Below are 22,436 nucleotides of genomic sequence, written 5' to 3'. Positions count from 1 at the left end.
GGAAAGCCAACAGTAATTCTGTTGCCTCTCTAAAATACTGCAAACATCCAAACTGCACAGCTTAAGCAGAAAAATAAAAGTTACACTTTAATTTCATAGTTTAAAGAAACTATAGGTCCATAGAATTCACCACTGAAATCCACTGTGTATTTCCATAAATTAAGGGCAGCAAGTTATTCCCTCATAAGCAGAACTCCTTCTACAAAACGTGACAACAAACTTTCCAAAGGTAGAACTGGAATGTCCGAAACCTCCTTGCTTACAGGCCTGCCAAGAGTCCAAAATCCCTGTCTTTTGCAAGGATTTCTCCAACTTTCCCTGTGCCCCTCCACAAGAAGAGGCATGCAAACACTTTGGCAAGAGGCAGAAAGATCTTGTGGAAACACTGTGGAAAGCACTGGAAGCAGGACTTTCTATAACAGCGTAAGGGATGAACTAAGAGAGGTTTGCTGTCTCCCCAAGTGCCCATTTGCTTCTGGTCACACACAGGACTTTGGGGAGCACCATGTACTTTAACGGTGAAGTGTCCCAAAGAGCAGACACACCCAAAGGCTTATTCAATCTCTGGGCTGCAGAGTGGCATTTTGAAAGATCTTATCTGACCCCCCCAGGCTGGTCCCAGGCTCAGTCTTCTCTTTTGGGAATACATTTTTCCATGGAAGAAAGCTGCTAGTGGGAAAGACCCTCTGTGCTCAGGAGTGGCTGCTATTGCAACAGCCTGGTTTGGCAGAGGAGGCTGCAGCGTCCCCGCAGCTGTCCTGGGTCGCAGCCAGGGGCTCTCGCCGAAGGTGCTTCATCCTGGGTCCAAGTCTTTTATGAGTCCCAGACTTGCACAAGAGGACTGATGCCAAGTTCAGCGTGTTCTTGGTTTTACCAGCTGCCTTTTTAAATTAAATTATTCCAATTCATAGTGGGACGAGGAAATGAATACGAAATGAATAACAAGGTGCAAAAGCTTCGCTTGATTTTGTTCGGGTTCCTCGATGTTTAGCTGGGGAGGTTCACTCCACAGCCCAAGGCTTCAGTCAGTGCCACTGGCTGATGCAGACTTTTCTTTGGTAGGAAAAGGAGGCTAAAAACATTAAAGTGCCAATCCCATGTAAAAAGCATGGCACGTCTAGCCTGTCCTATGTTAAACTAATGCTAAGTGACATAAAATGTGAGCATCTCTATGTACTTCATCCCAAAGCTTCCAGCCATTTGTTCCATTACCAAACCTCAAACCATTTATTTTTTCAATCAGTTGCATTTTAGACCTCTGTGCACTACTTTTTCATTCATTGCAGGTACCCAGAGACCAGGTACTTTGTGATTTTGCTCTCTCCACCCTTAAGCACACTATGGAGAAACATAGGGCAACACTAAGTGTCAAGGCCTCCCCAGCTTTACTTTTCAGACCTCACCACAAGTCGATCCCCCCAGTGACTGGGCTCACCAATGAAAATTTTCATTGCTATGTAGCGCCCCAGGCCTGAGGGATCTTCTCTTGCATCATATAAATTTCTCATCCAACTGGCAACTTCTTGCCATGATGATCGCAAAAGCATTCACCAAATTTGAGAAGAAATCCTGAGGACGCTACATGAACCGGCTGGGTTTGGATGGCACGTGCCCTGTCCAAACAGCTCCATCTCCACCAGTGAGGGTAATGGAGTGAACAAACCAGGCCAGTAGCTGAAACGTTTTCTAAAACTCACTGAGAAGAAAATAAAAAAATTCAATTGCTGGCCTCACACAGTACCATCAATACATGACAGAAAGCAAGCACTTGGTTTCAGAGGGGTCATTAAGCCTTAAACTAGCCACTTAACAGGAATGCCAGTAGCAATAGTGGTCAAGTCAATGTTTGTGCATGATTACACTTCAAATTTAAATGTAAAGCTGTTGTACATAACAGGATCTGTGGAGACTTGTTTCTCTTTCTAATGGATTTAAATTGTCAATAAAATGGAGCCCAGGACAAAGGTACAAAACAAGCTTGAAGAACAAATATGCAAGTTATCAAGGGCATTTTGCGTTGCCTGTCCAATGCACATAATTTAAAATAAAATATTCACTTAAAAATAAATAAAAATTGTGGGGAAGGAACACCTTTTCAATCAGATCATAGAATGGGCAGCCATCATATGGCGCTCTTCTCCCCTCTTCCCAGCTGTAAGATGCTTTTCCTTTGTACGAAGCTTTGTGCAAAGGTGCAAATCAGCCCTGAGAATGCTCAGCCAACTGGAAACTTATGGTGAGGGCAACAGGTGAGTGGTTGGGCAAAGGAATAAAACTATCTCACCTCAGGAGAAAATAAAGCAAACACAACATGACTAAGGATGGCATCAGGTTCTTTGGCCAAGGAGAAGTGTCCAATCCTCTTTTTCACAGCTCAGTCTGGCCAGTTTGCTGCAGGTATCCTTGTGATACAGCAGTTAAGTGCAGAAGTTGTGCAGCACCTTTTGCAGGCTTTCCAGATATTACAGGGCTAGTTTCACCTTATAAAGGCCTTTTGTCTCCAGAAATCATGTTAGATATGCAAAGCAGCTATTGTCCTGAGATTTTGGACCAAACTCTCTTTCAATGGCAATAAGTTATGCTTTCCTTAGGTCTCTACAGTACCAAATGCTATTAAAAAAGAAAGTAAGAATGGAGATGTAAATATCCCACCTGTTACCCTGGAATGTTGCAGAAAGTAATGTCACTAAAAAAACACCCAAAACCCAGCCAAAAAACAATAACAAAAAGCAAACAGCCAAACCAGAATTCACTATGCCATGTAGGTGCCTCATAAATATCCTCTTAAAGTATTTACCCGCAGCTGAGTTTGGATTGCAGCAAAAAACCTCATTTGTATTCAGCCAAAGGATTGCTGCTAATGCTGCAGAAAAACACAGTGCAGATTAATTCTCAATATTAATGAAAGCAGAATATCCTAAAGCTGTGAACTAATAAATATGCAGTCATGGCCAATGACAGTTTGTAGACAACATATAGTTCAAAGCTTTAAAAGTTTCTTTTCTTTTTTTTTTAATTCCCTGCTTTATTTTCTATTGGTCCAAAACTCAGAAACGCTGATTAACTTAGCAAGCAAATGCCATGGACAGGAAAATTAAAGAGACTTTAGGAAGCTGTTAGGCAGCCCTCAGCTAAAGAAGTTTTAGCAGAGTGAATCATGCCTAACCCAAACACAACCTCCCAGCTTATCGAGGAGGCTCCAAGCCCTGCCGATGCCAAGCTGGGGCCAAAGAGCACAGGCACGGAGCTGGGCCAGCCTGCCAAGGCTGTGAGGGGTGCCAGGAGCCGTGGGGCAGGCAGAGGTTTCCCCTAGGCACACCTGGACAGCAGCTCCCACAGGGGCATCACCCGCCCAGCAGCAGTCCCAGCACTCGAGGGTGCCCACACACTCCTTGGAAAGCCAGAGGCAATTAGTAACAGGTACATTTCCCCAAACCAGTGGATCGTGTGGCAGTCTCCAAACATGCACACACAAACACTTTTTAAGACCCCAGCACTTACAAACTGCTGTGGCTGCACTCACCCTTTGTTTTACATGCCAGAAAATGAAGTCTCTCTTCACACACACCTTGTATTGCAGCACTTAATTCTTGATAACACACAGTTACTTGGGGTTGGGGGTGGGGTGGGGCTTAGACCATATCAAATCTATACAACAGTGCAGACAATTATTATACGCAGATCCTGATTTTATAATCCTCTTTTGACTATCTCATGGGAAATCCATTATTCTGATCCCTATACAGTCATGTCAAATCCACCCAAACAAAATCAAAACCAAAGCTCTCCCCAAAATCCAAAGCTGGCTAAGGATTTGATACTTGAATTCAGGTAATTTTAGCTCCTCCTTGGTGTAGCTTTTTCTGGGGCATACTTCTTCTGAGCATACTTCTTTCTTGGGCACTTCTTCTGAAACACTAAGCCAAAATCCCCTGCTTTATCTGCAACAGATTATGATTGCCATGCAAAATTCCTTATTGCAGTTACAGTGGGCTGAAATAAATACCCAAAACAACAAAAAGTAATTGGCAGACTATGGCATAGGACTTATCTACAATGAATCATAAAGGACAAACTTTTTTTTTTTTTTCCAACAAGTCCTTTACACTTGACAGCCCAGACTGGGAGCAAACCTGAAAGACTTGCATCCCTGCTTTTGAGCATTGTGTTTCCTGACTGTATTACCCAGGTCTGCTTTCAGACCTGAGCACAGTACCTCAGCATTTCAGCAGGGCTGCAGAATATTTACCTAAGGATGGAATGTGACCTTATGTTTTCCTATCACAATGCTGCAGCCACTTACACTCTCCCCTTTTTATACCTGTGCATGTAAAAGTATTGTCAGCTTTAGGTAACATGCAGCTGCCTGCAGCACAGGTAAAGGTTTGCTATGCCTTCTTCTAAATGGAAATATGCTAACAAACTTGCCTGGCTTTCAGAAGCCTTTGGTATTTAACTTAGTCCATAGCTAAAGCAAGCTCTCTCTCTCTCTCTCTTTAGCATGTTGTATACAATCAGGAAACACAGCAAGGGAACACACATGCATTTTAAACTGGGAGTGCTAAGCATTACAATACATCTGGTGCAATGAAACATGGAGTCCATGAAATAACTTTCTAAACCTTGGGAAGCTTCCACTCTGTGACATCAGCCTTTCACTTTGTGCACAGGCTGTGAGCTATGGACAAAACATGATTTTCAGGTATCAACCCTAGCTACCACCACATCCTCTAGGCAAGGCCCTCAACTTCATGCACTGAAATAATGCCACTACCTTTATTTTTAAAATTCAAAACAGACTTTACCCTCAATATCTCTGTGAGCAGATGAACAAATAAATTTCCTACCTGGGTAAACTACTACGAATGGTGAACCCAGTTCCTCTGCCCCTGGGAGCTCCTTTCAGATAAACACTCATCAGACTTCTAAGCTTTTCTGCCTCTCTGTCTCCAAAAGCATTTTTAATATGCATCCCAAGCAGCTTGTTAAAAACCTGCTAGTGCTGGAAAGCATTCCCAACGTAACATCAAGTTTATCATCAGAAGTGAGTGATTAATTAGATATCAGGCAGACAGGCTGGATTTTTGAAGGTGAATGTATATTCCTGAGATAAATCACTGCCTGCATTCAATTTTTGGTGTAGTACATTTAAAGTACTATGTACAAATAACAAAATATATCATTAGAAATTCTGCTTTTGACCACAAACTGTGACTTCTTTTTGTTGTCTCAGTCAAATTGTCATACATGTTATGTGTCTGAGCACTTTCACTACACACCTATTCATTTAATACAGTACATGCATGAAATATCTTTTATGCACTGGACTGTCCTGTCATATTTGTACCAGAACTAAACTGAGTTTCTGAAGAAACTTTTTAGTGATCCTCTCAATCACTTTTTCTTTTTGTTTGGGCAGCACCACAAAGGTGCTGTTTCCAGTCCCAGGATACAGTCCCTATTGCTGCCTTTAACTCAGTGAACTTCCTAGTGCTTTTGGCATTTGTTCAAACAAAACATACTGAGGCTGTAGGATGGTTATCAAGAATAAACCTGCTCTACCATCCTAAAGTAAGAGTGACAGTAAATATAGTTACCAAGAGGGAGAATTCATGAGCAAGACCTGAATGGGGATTACAGAGATGGAATATCAGCCCGAGTGCTGTGGGTTATACTACAGTGAAGGTGTAGAAGGTAGAGGTTCAGAAATCATCCAAAATTGATCTGTCAATGTTTGTGCCTGCCTGACCCAGGCTAGGAAGGGAAAGCTGCCTTACAACCCAGCATGGCTTTCATGCAAAACTTGTGAATTTTCAGAGGCAATTTAATGACAACGTATAACTTCACCAGGGCTTGGGTTCAGCCCTGAACATCCAGCTATAGCAGGGTCTTCTTACACCTCAGTGTCTTACAAGGAAAACTCACATAGGTTTACACTACTAGATTCAGACTAGATTAAAACCTTTCCTAGTCTTTCCTAGGTCTCTTGCCTGCCCTAAAATAGTTACATTTTAACTTTTACAATGTACCACTCTAATGTTTAATAGACAACAAAACATACTTATATACACACCCCTGAATACATATTCCTTGTTTTATCAAATACAGGTGATACACAAATGTAATATGAAACCTTGTCCAAAATTCAAAATGTCCCATAAATCAAAACTTCTGATACTTCCAGTTACTCATGACTTCCCTTTCAATCATTTTCAGTGGCTCACTGTAGAGAAATGCCAGGTATCTGCCCTCACCAGTCACACCCTATGAAAGTGTCACCACTGGAACCTCTCAAAACCATCATTCCCTTTCACAATGCAATTTTTGTCACCTGTAAAACAACTCTTGAACCTGTACAAACTCTAGCCCTACACAGAGCTCAGCTGATTTCAAAGGGATTGTAGACTTGAAATGATGCATCTGTCAAAGCGCTTGCTGAATTAGATCAATTGCAATTTATTTCTGCTAAGAACTTTTCTCAACTTCTGAACAAATTCATGATCTCCCTCCACTGTAGCACTCACCAAGTGTTAAGTTCCTACTCTCACTTTAGCTACATGCACTTTAAAAATCTGTCTAATGTACTTCTATAAGTGCCACATAGATGGGAGCTGCTTCAGTACCGGGTGGCATAGCAGTTGCTGTGGTAACACCATTTTTTCTTAAATGATAAAGCAGGAGTGCCAGAGGCCTCTATATACTAAGAATTACATATTAACATATCATCTCAGGCCTATAGTAAATAGTTCTCAGGAACAGAGAGAGAGAGGTGTATGCTACATACACACGCTTCTTTGCAAGAGCTCCCATGTAAAAATTTTGGCTTCAACACACCCAGTGTGTGAGTGAAATGCCACTCAACTTGATAAAGCTCATTCCAGCAAGTTTAGAGATATCTCATTTTTGCTAATCCATGGCACCACCGCTTTGGCTGGCAGAAATCAATGCCTGAAGCCACAGTGCTTCACACAGCCTAAAGAATTCACCCATCATATTAATCACTTCCAAAAATATATCTAGAAATAATCTTTTCAGAAAAGAAAATGGAAGGACAATTACCAGAATATCTACTTACTAGACTTACTTGCCTTACCCAGGCAAAAGACCCATTGCAAGTTATAACACTGATACCATAAAATCTTGGGATGTGATTATCATCTTACCTTCTGTTTTGGGAGAATTACTTTTTGGCATAGTGTTCATATAACACAGTGTGGTATTCCATATCAGTTTTTCCCTTTAAACTAGATAAGAAGAATTTTCTTAGGCAAATAAAGTAATAAAAAAACCCTGAACCTGCAGTGGCAGGCAAAATATCCACAGACTTCAAAGGGATATAATGCCTACGGTTTGCTGGATTGAGCCTGAAGAGAAAATGCATGTCCCTGCTGCAGTGTTACTGTAACTGAGAAGCAAGAGTTCCAGATTTTCTTCTCTCTCCTCCAGCTCTCCATAATTTTACCTTTTCCTTAAGCTTCCATGTATGCAGCTACAATGCTTTTTTTCAAAGTTGCACGTTCTGAAGCTGGGGAGCCAAATAATTTTGAGTCACTCCTTGAAATCCACTTTACTACTCCCTGTCAAGTACATCAGGAATTTGGAGATAGAGCAAGCAAGTTTATCAAAGGGCCATTCAAGATCATTAGCTTAAGAATTATATTTTTCTGGGGAAAAGCACTCCTGAAGCTGTATAGATAGAAACTGGAGAATATACTACCCCAAGATCCTTTCCTACCTCTACCATCACCCCCTAAAGAAAATAAAGCAAATAAATACGGGCAAGCAATAACTCTAGGAGGACAGACCTTGTGTCTATTTAGCACATTTCTGTTCCCCTCCTTCCCAGAGTATAAAAATGAAACTCCACCTACAGGCAGGTAAACCAGCTCTTTCTTTCTATCCCATGCTGCAGAGGTGGAAAGTCCATGCTCAACTCTTCATTAAGCTTTATATTAGGAGTGCTTACGCATTGGATATGTTGAATATCAGCAACAAAATATCAGAGCTGGAGCAATTCACTGCTTGACTAAACTAATGACATATTTTCCTGCTGTCCTCACTGCATTATCAGTGCAGTATTAACAGTGATGTTGCTTAATGCACTGTTAAATACCGTGTGCTATTTATTTTCTTGCAAAAGAACTTCCTTCTCTTCCCACTTTGGATTAAAGCCCATTTTGTATCACACTATGGCCAATAATTTATCTAACCAATCATGTGGAAGGGATGAGGGGAATAAAAAGGAGATAGGAAGGCAATAGCTGTGAAAACAGTTTGAAAGAGACCATACATTGACACAGCTTGTAAGTTATAGACAAAATTTAAGCACTTCTTTTTTTAAATAGAGTATTAATGATTATGAAAGTAATTAAGTCTTTTTAATGTTCACATTCTAATAATTGTAATGCCAAAAAAATCCACAGTGAAAGCTAACAGCAGAGTAGAAATATAGTAAACTTAAACTCTTTTTTAATTTTCATACAAACCCTGCAGTGACATTGCCTATATCTGCTGACCTAGTGAGCAACTGGCAGAGGTAATGAAAAAGTGCCTGTCCTCTACACATGGGAACCTCAAATGTAAACCCACCTCAGCCCAAGCCAGGTAAGGGACTTCTGGGTAGCTACAGCAACAGTGGATCCGAGTCATTAATTTTTAGCTGCCAGTATTTTCTATTATTTATTATTAGAGTTATTACATCTTCAGAGTGAAAGCCTTATTTTATGAAATTACATAAACACAATTGATGGTAGCAATTTATTGCAGGACCCTAAGATGTTCACTGATCATCTAACAATGGATGGAACTATTGTTGACATTTTACAAAAGCTTTTTCCAGAGTTTATGGGCCATTAAGCCCAACAGTGTGATCACCAGTGCAATATCATCTCTCTCAGTAGTACAGAGCTGGCCCATAACAATCCATTTCCTAATCTTCTCTATTATAATCAGTCTGTTTACTTAGAAGTCATATGTTTGCTATTTCTGAAATTATCTGAGTCTTTGAAGCTGTATTTTAGTCCACAGATAGGACCCAATAGATCCCATATTAAACAGGATAAAATAGCCTTTCTTTAAAATTCCAAAAATCAATTCAGATTTTCTCTTCATAAGGTGAAATACGAAACACAGACCTTAGCATACTTGTATTACATTACATGATACAGGCAATGCAATAAAAAAGGTAATATTTCTCCCCAGAAAATCAAAGGATTCAATTCTTGACCCGAGTTTGTCATTGACGCCCTTCCATGCTCTATGGTGACAGGAATTAATTTGGCTGGTAGTAACTAATGACCAGACAGAAAAGAAATAGAGAAGGTGTTAATTAGCTATTTTTACTCTTAATTCACTGGATAGCATGTGCTCATTGATGCAAACCAGACTGCTGCTGTTCAAATCAAGATGACCCTCATTTAGAAAAAGGGTCTGTTCCTCCTTTTTTGCACATGCGAAGTCTTTCATGTGTCAGCAAGAATTACCCACACATACTGATGGGAGCATCTTACACACTGCTGAACACAAACTTCCTTGGTGCTGGATTAGTTCATCTACCATAGACAACTGTGATAAACCAATGCTGCCTAGGGGATCTGCCTCATTAGGGAGGGAAAGAGAGAACAAGAGCAGATTTGAAATAATAAAATCGTTAACAAGAGCACCTTGAAGAGCTTATTAGGTAGGAAACAGACTGACAATACCATTGTTCAACACTTAATTACTTTTTGAAGACCAGATGGAAACAAGAGAGTATTTCAGTGGTCATCCTTTCAAATTCAAAACAAAAAGACAAATATTAAACTGATCCATTAACTGGGCATGTTAGAACAGATGTTTTAAGAAATAATGAGATCCTAGCAGACAACTGAAGATGCTCAAGTTTCAACTTCACCTCTTACTGCAGACTTCCTCACTGCAAGAGGTCAAATCAGGAACTGCAAATTACTTTTACACCAAATCAAAAATGCTGCAACTCAGTTATTTATCCTCACAGGCAGGTGGAAGCTGAACACACAACATAAATCTGTCCTACATGCTTTCCCTTCCGGATCTGCTGTGAAATACTTGTCCCTGCTCCTACTCTCAAAGACTGCACTTCTGCCATTAATTTTGGGGTAGTGATAATGGCATCAGTACCCACCCAGACGTTACAAACATGGCAATAAGGCAAAGTGTGGGGCTGATACCACCTTGCCAGCACCTTGCTCAGTCTGCTGCACAGACACCAGCTCAGTTCTCAGGTTGACTTCCTCTCCTACACGAGTGAAACTTTGAATAGAAGCCAGTGCTGTGTCCCCAACACGTTTGGGTACACAAGGACCAGCTAGAAGGGGCTTTTTTCATTAGAAAGCCAAACACCAAATGGTCCATCTGTACAGGCAATCAGTGCCCTGCTGGCCATTGTGTCTCACTAAGGACAGTCTCAGCATTCTGATGCCAGTCACAATCCAAATATGGAACTTGAGGTGGAAAAAACTCTCCTGCTGGGCATACTTCATCTTCTGTTCACATTACCACATTACTATTTCCATTAGGAAAGACCTGAATCAGTACCTGAGAGAGGCCAGATGTGACTGGTTTTCCGACAGCTTGGTTTTTATAACCAGATTAAGGGAGAGAAGTGGAGGTCACACTTCCACCATTTCCCAAATCTCCTCAAACGCCAAGGGCCCCACGTCCTACCCGCTGCTCTGTGGTGCAAAACCCATGTTCATGCGGAAACCTAACAGCTCCAATTATGGTCTAGCTGTGACAAATCAGCTTCCAGAGTCAGGATTTTGCCAACTAACACTTCTGCTTCCAAAAAAATCGGTTTGTTTTGTTCTGGTTTAATCGGTTTTTCACTTGGGGTTTTCTGTTTGTTTTTAATGGGAAAGGAAAAAAAAAAAGGCATGTATTTGGTGCTGAACTAGTCTGAAGAGTAGCAAAATAAATTGAATCCTATTCAAGAAGTGAGAATGTCAAAATTCCATTCATGAGAAATAGGTAGCAATAAAAATGGAGGAGAAAAACCACTGCACTCCTGTAACTTAGATTTTAATTTTTAAAGGCCCTTGCTATTCAGCAGTTTCCAAAACATCATGCCCACCAGTCACTCAGCCTTGAGGATATCTCCCCTACATTTTTGTGGGGGAAGATTTCCTTGTATTCATGTGCCCAGTAGATGGTCTGTGAACCTTCAGATTTAACACACGAGAAACAAATTTGTCAAACTTTAGTCATATCTGCTCATATCACAGACGTCCCTTCCCAATGATTAAAGGAAATGAGGAAGGTTTTATTTTTCTCCCAGCTTCTAAAGTTTGTGTAAAATTCACCACCAACGCCTTCATGTAATTTCCACTCTCAGAAGAAAAAGTGATCACATATGTAAAATGGTATTTTTATCTGGCACTGAAGATCTGTTATCTTCATTATTTTGAAATCTCTTTTATCAGTTTTGTATAAATCTGTAAATTGTGTTTATTGTACTTTTCATGCTATATTAACTGAAAAAGTTGGAAAGAAACACGATAACAAAATTTTATCCTGAATAGAGCAGATGATCACTGCTCTATTCAGGATAATAGAGCAGTGATAAGTCAAGACTACAAATCTTACCATATCCCATGGCTCCTTATCATATTGCCTTTGATATGGGTGTATTTTCTTAAATTAATATTGTTTTGTACATAGCACAACAAGTATGACATAGGAGTAAAGTGCTCATGCATTTTTTAAATACTATTTTCACAACACCAAAACCGCCTGGGATTTTTCAGTTCCATAATATAGTTACTTACAATTAAAACAAAACTATGAAATAACAACATCAGAAAACAAAGGACAAGAAGACCTTTTCTTCCTTGTCTTCTACATTGAATTGCAATGCTCTCATCCAAAGTCCAAATCCAAGAGCAGAAGTTGCAGGTGATCCACGAAGCACATCCCCTTGGAAACACCAGGGACAGCACATAATCCATGGAACAGGTCTGAGAAAAGCAGTTTTCTGCACCTCTGGTTATGTGCATCCATAGGAGTTGATGGCCAAGTAAGACACGAAGGAAAGCTAAGACTGCAACAACTGTAAATATTTGCAAAGCACCTGCTTGAGAATTGCCCACTACAATTACAGAAAATGGAGATGCCCTTGACCAGGTGATTTCTTTTTCCTGTTAAGAATCTGTTTGTAGAAAATTCACAAGAAAATAAAAGTGCAGAAGATACAGCACAATGCCACCTGTGCAAAACATATGTGCACCTCATTTTAATGTGAGCTCTGGTTAAGTGGCTTGTGTTGAAATGCTACCTAGCATTCCAAGTGTAAACCAGCTTAATCATATCTATTGAAAACCACATAATAAATAACATGAAATATGCAGCATGCCATCCTAATTGCAGAGGTTGTCTCACTTACTAGAAGTCATTTATTTATTCAAATGACTTGAGCTACGTGATTCAATCTGAATCATGGGAACTAGTTACTGATTTGTGCAAACAGCCTCTTACTTCTTTGCTAAAGGCATTGTTGAAATAAGTGACCCAACTGCTAAAACAAGCTTCTTCCTTGAACCCTGCCTCCTTCCTTAGTTTTACTTCCCGAGTGAACTTCGGGAAACATCACGGATCTACAAAAACACTGTAAATTGAATTTAAAAAATAATAATTCCAATGCAATGGAAAACCTGGTATTTTTAGGACGAAAAAATTGCTTGGTAATAGGGAACTGCACATGCAGCCATAACTTCACTCTGCAGAACTGAAGTACACAGCTCTCAAGAAGAAACATCCACTGCCTCAGATATGATTCAAATTTAACTTTCAGAATTGCACATATGTCTCAGAGCTTAATGGGGGAGAGGGAATCAATATATATCCATGAATATATATCCCCAGACAGAAGAAGCTGCATTTTTTTTTTTGGTTGGTTGGTTTTAGGGGCTTTTTTGTTAAGTTAGGCCTTGCAAATGTGAGAACTGCCATCATAACTGTGCTGCAGCTACATAAAAAGCATAATTTGGGAAACAATACATCTGCTTACACCCAGCCTTGATCTGCAGCTACTGTCTCACAGTGCAGTTATTTCAGGAGGTGCTGGGGCTTCCCCGGGGCAGTGGAGCAAGGGGCCAGGCATGCTGGGCCCTACCACAGGCAGGCAGTGAGCACGCCTCAGCCGCCAGCAGCCAAGCCAGACGCATGCCACCACAGGTCACCTCATCCCAGGCTCCAGACAGCCTCCACCAAGGGACATGTCCCCAGGGAAGGGCACACAGGAGGGCCTTCAGGAAAGGGAAGAAATGATGCTGTGCGCCAGACATTTTTTTAAAGCTTTTGAACAAGCCCCAAGTAGGATGTTGGTTACCTTCAACTCCAGGCAGTGTTTATCATCGGCTTGGGCATGGGGTGAGAGGCCAAAATACTAGCAGGCAACTTCATCAGTGGCCAGATGTATTGCCTCAGGCAAGCATTCAAAGTCTCTGTGGCTTCGAGCCCTTGAATCATGATAGGTAAAACAATACTTTTCCCTATCTAGGAAAAGCGCTGTGCGAGCTCGCAGTGCCCCAGTGCCAAGGCTGGCTGATTTCCAAGGCTTTCCTGCTTATCTTTGTATTTACTGCAGAATCTGGTGATGGGAAGGCAGGGATTATGCCACTATGTCCTGATTACCAAACATACAAATGCCATATCCACAAAGTGATAATTTTCTTCTTATAAAAGCCAGAGCTAAAATACTACTATCCTGTCATCAAGACAGCTGGTTTATATCCTCTTCTCCTTCCTTCCACCTCTTCCCCAGAAAACATCCTGTCTGGCATGGTCCCTGCTGACCCATCCAACCCTGCTGGTCTCTGCACCCAGGAAGGAGCCATCCACCCCAGCAGAGTGGCTCTGGCACCACTGCCTTTGCTGGCCCTGAATGCTTACTTCCAGTTTTTCACTTTGGGAGGGAGGGAGCTGGAAAATCCCTGACTTTTCCAGGAACTGGAGGACATTCCTGGAAAGGCTAGCCACCTTTCACACAGCACCTTTGCAAGGTAAAGCAACCAGAGAGAGGTAACTGCTACACAAGAAGGTTTTTAAGCCACACAGAAGCGTTGCTGGCCCTTGGGGCATTGCTACTGCTCAGCAGCGTCACCCCTGTGCCCAGAGCCCCGGTCTGCCTCCAGCAAGGAGCCTGCAAGGCTCGGGCTCCTCCACTGGAGCTCAGCTATGCATGGTGAAGGTGCCAAACAGGTGGAGGCCAGGGAGGTGATGGACACCAAGCTTTTTCTAATTTAAACCTATTTATTTATCCCCATTTCACTGTTTTTACAATTTCACCATTTCGATTTATGAAACTAGAAAAAAGTGATCACAAGCGTTTTGGACCTGATTTATCTCAGTGCTCACAGACATCAGAGCAGAACTATTAATGTGTACACAAATGACAGTTTACCCCACTCCCAAAGCCTTAATTTTTTGAGCCAAGCTCAGCAAACATGCCTTGGCCAAAAAACTAAGTGGGAGGGAGGTATAAGAAAATCAAGTGGTATTCTGGTATTTTGAAAATAAACCTGCAAATTTTCATTTCAAACAACATTTCATTTTGCTTCTTACCCAACTTGAAAAGAAATAGTCTCAAGTCCAATTGATCTTCCAGATTATATTAAAACAGGGCTTTTTTTCTTGGTGTTTTGTTGTTGGTTTTTTTTCTCTTCACTAAAACCACCCCTGACATACTTGTTTCAGTATGACTGGAAATTATTCTTTTTTCTAGGGTTTTTTTTTTTCTCCTCAACCACTGAAACAAACAAAAGCCACCCATGATTCAATGCACTCTGCTAGTAGAACATGCATGTGAACACGTAGATGTTTACTTTCATGTATGCAGATGTGCTGGGCAGATGAAGGAATTCTGGCAGGAGGAGAGTCCCTGCACCTGCCCTGCATGGATCTGTCAACAGGCAAAACCCACTTTGCATTGAAGCTTCCAAACGAAAGCTCACACATCCCTACGAGATACATAAATCCAGCATGTCTCTCTCCTAAGTATGCCTTCTGCTCATTAAAAAATAATTTTAAAAAGTTGTGGTGTGGTAGCACTTGCACTTGTTAGCTCAACGGCCAACACACATGGCCCCATCTTTTCACTTTGGTCATCAGAAAGGTTTCCTGTTAAAACACACAATCTCACAGGTAGGTTTCTCATGTTTCTTCCTTTGAACAACCCTTAATAACATTAAGCATGGAGAGCACAATACCCACACCTACACATTCCCCCCATAAGACAAACAACAAAGTTGTGTCACAGTTCCTTATAAATAAACACCTTGCTTCAGCAGAAATAGATATTTATTTTGGTCCAACTTCTCTGTACAGAGGAGTACATATTTTTTGCACATTTCCTTTAAGAATGACTTCTTCTGCACATACTAATGCCAAATGTTCTGGAACTATTTCTGAAATTAAAAAAAAATACACTATTACTCAATACTGTTAGGTCAGCAGAATTCAGCCATAAAAAAGGAAGCATTACAATTCTGTTTGCCATAGTTGGAAGTCAAGAAGTAACATAATCAGAATGCACTGAAACACCACTGGGTCTCATACTGTACCTACTAATAGTGTTCCTGGAAGTTCCTGGAAGAAGGAGAAGGTCAAATCCGTATGTACTTAACAAGATCAGTGTGTACTGTATTAAGCTGAACAAGGACTGTCAAAGTCCACACCAAACACTAAGGAGCGGATTTCCACACTGTGGACCATTAATGCCTGGAAAAACATAATTCACCTGAACACTTAAACACTTTCTACCAACACCTACACAATGCTGACAAACCCATAGTACAAGCCCTCCACGTACTCATGGATTTCACAAGCTCTGTAAAACCAAGATATGAACAGCAGCAGTTCTCAGGAATGGAGGACTTCTGATGTGTCACATCCAACAGAGCTCTTGTACCACCCTCATCACCAGAGGTGTGTGGCATTGCAGAAGCTTTGTTTGAAGGGTGCATTCCAGCGGTGAGGGCCCCTCATTGTTATCCCTGTTCCTCTGCCACAGAGCTCAGCATCACACAGCTCCTGGCCACAGTCCCTAGCACAGGTGCTGGGTGAAGCACTGCCCAGGCCCCAGAGAGGCAAGTTCTGCACTTAGAGCAAGATGTGTTGCTCAAGCTAACCTCGAGGCAAGTGCGAGACAGGCAACTATCCCTGTCACCACAGCCACTGCTGCTCCAGTGCTCATCGCAGGCTCACACCTCCCACAGCTGCCACAAAGCAAATGCAGGAGTCAGAAAGTGAGAACGATCCTCCCAAATAACAGCTCTGCTGCATTTCCTAATAACTTTCTCTTTCCGACAAAGCCAGCCATTTCCCAGCCAAGTTGGATGTGATTCTTGTGCCAGATGAGCCCAGACTGACAGAAGTTCATTTTCCACTAGTAAGTAAATGTCCAAGGAGAGCAGTACAGCAGAACAGGGGTCTGAGAAATTATAAACACAATTAGAAGATGCCTAATGCAATTCACACAATTCCAAAATGGCAATTATTCTATCTAGCAAGTAATCTTTTTACAGAATTTGACTAGTCTAGATTTATAAAGTTTTGTCAGCCAGGTCACCCCAGGAAGTGTTCCTAATATAGAACAGCCAGAAGATGTTTTTGTGAGTACAGCCTGTTCTGACTCCCTCAAATAAAAGTTCTACAAGTTAAATTTTTGTTACACAAACACTTTTGCAATACAGATCCAAGTCTAACATGAGATATAACACAAGTTCTCATACCTGTAAATGCTGGTGCTTATAACATAACATACTGACACCAATTTTGAGTGTCAGTTCTTTCTGGGATAATCCACTCATACACGGTGTGACTGTACTCTCTGATGCACACACATACTACTGAAACCTGGGCTAGAGCAAGAGTTTGTAGCAACATCAACAGTTTCTATGCAAAACCATTCCATGAAGGTACTGTCATCCTCCCAAAAATGAAGTAAACCTTCCACCAGGCTTGTTTCCGAAGAGCTATTAAGCAAAGGCAGTTTGTGCTCAAGGGAGATAAGGACACTTTCTGAAGGAACTGGTTTGGCTAGTCAGCTATCTTGCTGCTAAAGCCAGCATAACCCAGCGATTTCAGTGATACATGGATACCTAAATGCAAAAGTCAGCCCTGAGGACCATAATGGCATTGTGCGACACTCCCCAAAAATCTCTCTTTATAAATTAACAAATAAATTACAACTGACTACTCTGATTGTAAAGTCTCCAGGGCATTGATCTTGATTTCCTATTTATCTGCAATTCTCTTAATATACTCTTGATGCAAGAAATAACACATTTGTATTTAGTAGCACTTCAGCATTTAGTCTGCTCACTACACACACACACTTTGCTGAGAGGCCAATCTCCCTTGTAAAATTTTGCACATAGTCAAAATATTTTGCAGATCACCTGAATTAAGGAGATGATTTGCTAGCATTTTACCTTCCCTTCACTGCTCTTAATGATGAATTTTGGGTTTTGTTCTCCACTGAGGCACTGGAATAAAAGCAGCTCTACACTCAACACTATTTATTTATTTCTATTATCTCAGCAAATTGGGCCATATCAGTATCTAAGTTTCCATTTCTCTAACTGTATTTACCATCATGACTGCACTGATTGATTTTAGTTTGCAAATCCAAAAATGTTTGGTCATTTACCAAGGAAATAGAAAATAATAAATGGTCGTATAGACAAGACCTCACATAACAAATACCTACACAAACATACTACCAGCTCCTGTCCACACAGAAAATTCTGCTTGTGTCAGTGGTAATACAAACACAGGAATGAGAGAATAGTGTACCAGCTCTCCCAGGACTTTAACAGGAGTATGAGGCATCCTTCACCTGGTACCAGGTAGACAGAGAACACTGCTGACTCCTCAGCCACCCTGTGGATGTGTGGGCAGCCCCCTGCTCCTGGGAGGCCCCCATCGCAGGCACAACTCACAGGCTCCTGACAGACCTCTGCTCCACAGAGCAGCAGCCAGGTTACACTGGAGTGCACCTAAAAAAGCACTGGATGCTTGCACGGAACCGGATCAAGCTCTGCACAATCCACAAAAACTCCTCTATTTGTAGGCATCTGTCACGAGTGAGCATGGAATAATACACAGTGCAGAAACTACAAGACAATACTCAATATAAATACACACAGAGCCCACACGTAAACACTGCACAGGATACCAGACAAAAATCTTTTACTTCACATAGACATGAACACTTGGATACCCTTAAAGAAATCAGAACTCTTTGTATAAGTCTCCAGGTACAGAAAGGTACCACAGCCCACTCCGGCAGCTCCGAGCCACCTGGCACGGCTGCCTGCACACTCCCGACACGGAGCAGCACACTCCCATCCCACAAGGGCTGCAGCTACAGATCAAAACTACGGATATAAAACCAATATATAGCAACTAAAAGCAATTTGCTGAACCGTAGCACTGTCACTGAGCACTGGCACACAAAAAGAACACGGGTCAAATGCATCCAGTAAGTGGCATGCCAGCTATCACAGTATTTATCTCAGGTACCACCAAGCAGGCCTCCTGGGCAGATTAGTGGAAATCTGGATTAGTTCCACCGTGCTCAATGTGGGCCAACATCAGAGCAGGTACACAGAGGTGGGTATTGATCCCTGTGATGAGAGTACTTCACTTTTGAGCAATGCTGTTTGGTTCTAGAATATATTAAATTAGGCTTGTTTGTATCTTAATGATTACAATGTTACAATAAAACCAGTTTTTTCTCATCCATCTTCAAGAAAATTAATTCTACAATTTTGGGAGAAGATACAATTGTATTTAAATTTCCATTCAGACATTATGTTGATAGGATGTTTTAGGCTGATTCTGACGTTCTTCTAACAGCTGCCCAGGCACCTTTTCTTTTTTTGAGACCACTCCATTTGGTAACAGAACAAATCAGGTTGAAGTTTTAAGAAGTGTCATTTCACATGCAATTTGAACTTGCAGAAGTGTTGCATATATTGATGACAGCAACCTTCCTCTCAGCATTTCTCTGAATTCTGATGCTAGGTCTTATCATTTGACCAAGGAGGCGGTCCCGAACATACACTGATCCTCTGCTACCTGCTGGACCTGTTGCTTCAAATCAATAATGCACAATTCTCAGATGCTGCTTCATTTTGTGCCTCTGAGTAATATCCTTGCTTATCTTCAAGTGTGGGGAGAAGTTAATGAAGTCCAATCAATTGATTAGTGCTTTCTGAAGAAATCCTTCTGCCTCCACCTCTGCCACTGAGCCTCCAGCTCCTGCCAGAGGAACAGTTACTTGCTGACACAACATCCTGAGAATAACCTCCATTGGATTTATCACGTAGCCATTGATTATTTAGTTATCACCAAAAAACTGGCAACCTCCTAAGCTTATGAGACACAGAATTAAACCTTATAAACAAGGTATTTCTCCTCACCCTTAGCATACTATACAGGGCATGTGCACCTGAGACTGCACCTCAAAAGACAGGCAGAGCAGATGGGAGGCACTTTACTTCTCATCACCTTCAAAGGGTGAGGGAAAAAAAAATAAATGAAAACCAGGAAAGAAAAACTGCCCATGTTACATCAACAACAGGTATGAACTTGATTTCTGGAACAAGAGAATCTTTCCGCTTTTTAAAGGTTGTGCAACTAGTTCTTTTGGATGGGGTGTTCCTCACTTTCAGGGCGGCTTTACAGTCCACAGTCACGAAAGATTCTAACTCTGTTGCTCTAAGCCATGCAATCAGCCCTTCTAGAAAGTAATAGTTCCCTTCTCCCGCTTTTTCTTTAAAAAGAATGAAAGGAAAAAGAAGAAAAACCAAACCACCCAAATGTGCATTTTTTCCTCTGGCTGGCAGATTTCCAAGATTAAGAGGACTGCTCTCCGGCTGGAACAGCAGCCGGGGCCTGCTCTCCAAACTCACAAAAGAGAACACCACACACAGAGAAAATGTGACGGGTCTGACGAGCCAGAAACGTCTTCTCACCCTCTGAGAGAGCTTCTCCCATGAAGAAGGAAAGCCCGAGCCCCCGCGGCAGCCCCACGGCCCGGCCCCACAGCCAGCCCCGCCGCGCCGTTCCCACGCACCGCCGGGACGGGACGGGACGGGACGGGACGGGACGGGACGGGACGGGACGGGACGGGACGGGACGGGACGGGACGGGACGGGACGGGACGGCGGCTCCTTCGCGCCGGGTCGGGCAGGGATAAATCGCTGCTCTTTCTGATAGCTGGGCAATCAGAACCCGCACGAAGTTCCCCTTTTATTCAGTCACCCCCTCCCCAGGTGTATACTTCCTTCTACTATTACTACGACTGTTTCTGAGCAGGACAAGCGGAGGTGTCCGGGTCAGAGCGACAGCGGGTTGGTGACCGGAGCGGCGCTGACTCGGGAGCCCAGCGGCTTCTCCCCGGTGCCGGGGAGCCGAGAGCGGCCGTGCCGTGCTGGGCTGAGCCGGGCAGTGCTCTCCGGGGAGCGACTGGGAAACGTGGGAAGGGGGGAAGAAGAAAAAAGAAACACTAAAGAAGAGAAGTACAACCGATGAGATGTGCCAAGGCTTATTCCCTTTTATTTCCTCCACCCCCACAAAAGAAAATAAGCCAAGAATCAGGAAGTCAGGGCTGCGTGATCGCTGCTATAGGTTTGGTTTTCTCCGCATTTCTCCCCTCTCTCTGTTTTTGGGGTGGGTTTTTTGTTTTGATTTGTTGTTTTTTTTTCTTAGGGAAATGAGTAGTTGGGACTTTCCCTCCGCCTCTCCCCACGGGAGGCCGCGGCACGCAGCCGCCCGCAGCCCCGGCTCCCTGGTCCGCCGGTGCGCAGCCGGCAAAGAGCGGCGGGACCCCGCACCCCCCGGCCCCCCGGTCCCCTACCTTTCTTTCCCTCCACGGCGAGGCAGAGAGCGAGGCGCCCCAGCAGCAGCAGCACCAGGACAGCGGCGCCGCGGGGCCCGGCGGCAGCGAGGGGGCTGCGGCCGCCCATGCTGCGGGACCGCCGCTCCCTCGGCGGGGCGCCTGGGGCTCGGACGGGACGGGCGCACGGGGGGATCCGCGGAGCCGCTCCTGCTTCCCTCCGCTCCTGTCCCGCGGCAGCGATCCAGCGATCAGCTCCTCTCCGGCGCTCTGCCCTGCGCGGCTCCGAGCAGCATGCTGGATCTGGATGGAGGGCGGCCGTCGAGGGCTGCGCGCACACGTGCGTGCCCCGCTGCGGGCGGGCTGCTGCCTTCCTCCTCCTCCTCCTCCTCCTCCTCCTCCCGCCTCTGCTCCTCCTGCTGCAGGCGGCGGCGGGCGCACAAGGGCTTGCGGAGCGGCTGGAGCCGGCTGTGGGACGGGGTGCGCCCGGCTGCGCTCTCCACTCGGTCGCGGAGCGCAGGGGCTCCCTCTGGGGACGCCAAGGAGGAGGAGGATTGGGAGGGAGCAAGGAGGAGAGGGGAGGAGAAACCGCCAGCGCCGGCCCCGCCGAGGTGGAGAAGGGGCGGGCTCCCCACCTGTCCCGGAATATCGGATGGGAGGAGGTGGGAGCGGGGGTAGTCCAGTCGTTCCTCCTTGCCTCGGGTGTGTGTGTGTGTGTGTTTATTTTCTACTTCCCGGCAGTTTCTGCCCGGCAGCTGCCCAAGGCATGACCGTGCCTTTGCGGCACCGCTCGCAGAGAAGCGGCGTGGCCCTCACGCAGCTCCTGCCCTCCGGTCGGGGATGGTGGCGAGCAGAGGCTCGCAGCAGCGCCGGTGTCCCGGGGGGTGCAGCAGAAGCGCTGTCCCGGCCCGTCCCTCAGGGAGAGCCGCGTTAGGGCCCGTCCCGTCCCTCTGGGAGAGCTGTCCCGTCGCAGCGCCAGGGAGAGGAGTGCGGGCCAGGGAGAACCGAGGTGTTTCACTGCGGAAGACGCTCCGGAGGTTCGATCCAGCCCCAGGGGCGCATCGCCGGGCTCCGGCCTCCTTTCTGCCCCCTGAAATCGTCGGAGCCCTCTCGGCCTCTGCGAACAGTCCTGCTCTCCTTCTGGTCATTTTGCTCCCAATACTTGTAAGGCCAAGTGTGTGCGTGGAATGAAACAGCGCAGGTTTAATTTAGCGCGTTTAGCTCACGGATAGCAGGGTCCGTGTGTGCCCGTAGCGCTTCTGTTCCCCTGGCGCCAGCGCTGAGAAAGGGCTCCCCTGCTCCCCGCAGCGAGTTATTTAATAAACACAAAGTAACACAAGTGTTCCTGAGGTGCTCCAAGTACATCCACAGACTTTAAGCGAAAGAGTACCTGTATGGTGCTGCTTTCCGTCAAGAGGAAAACCCAAGCTATTCAGGATTCATTAAAATATTCCTAGGGTTTTTTTTTTAACAGGTTGGTTCTCTGGAAAGTGGCAGGAAGCACTGTCTTGTCACTCAGGTATGTAAATAGGACACAGACGTGCCACTTGTCTCTTGGGCTGGGGTATCTCCGACT

General features: G+C 43.9%; 1 protein-coding gene across 2 annotated transcripts in view; it reads right to left on the bottom strand.

Moving 5' to 3' along the window:
- Positions 1 to 20,973, bottom strand: part of EGFR (epidermal growth factor receptor) — a 157,405-nt gene extending 136,432 nt beyond the window's left edge. Inside the window, exon 1 of one of the 2 annotated variants that reach the window (XM_063158030.1) lies at positions 20,882 to 20,973. The gene's annotated coding sequence lies outside the window, so the exon portion shown is untranslated. The remainder of the gene's footprint in view (positions 1 to 20,881) is intronic. The other variant, XM_063158027.1, reaches the window with a different exon arrangement.
- Positions 20,974 to 22,436: the final 1,463 nt, after the last annotated feature.

The sequence above is a fragment of the Melospiza melodia genome, chromosome 1 (genome assembly GCF_035770615.1).
Source record: "Melospiza melodia melodia isolate bMelMel2 chromosome 1, bMelMel2.pri, whole genome shotgun sequence".
In the NCBI taxonomy this organism is placed as follows: domain Eukaryota; kingdom Metazoa; phylum Chordata; class Aves; order Passeriformes; family Passerellidae; genus Melospiza; species Melospiza melodia.
The sequence above is the reverse complement of the archived record's forward strand: the minus strand, read 5'-3'. Positions and strand labels throughout refer to the sequence as shown.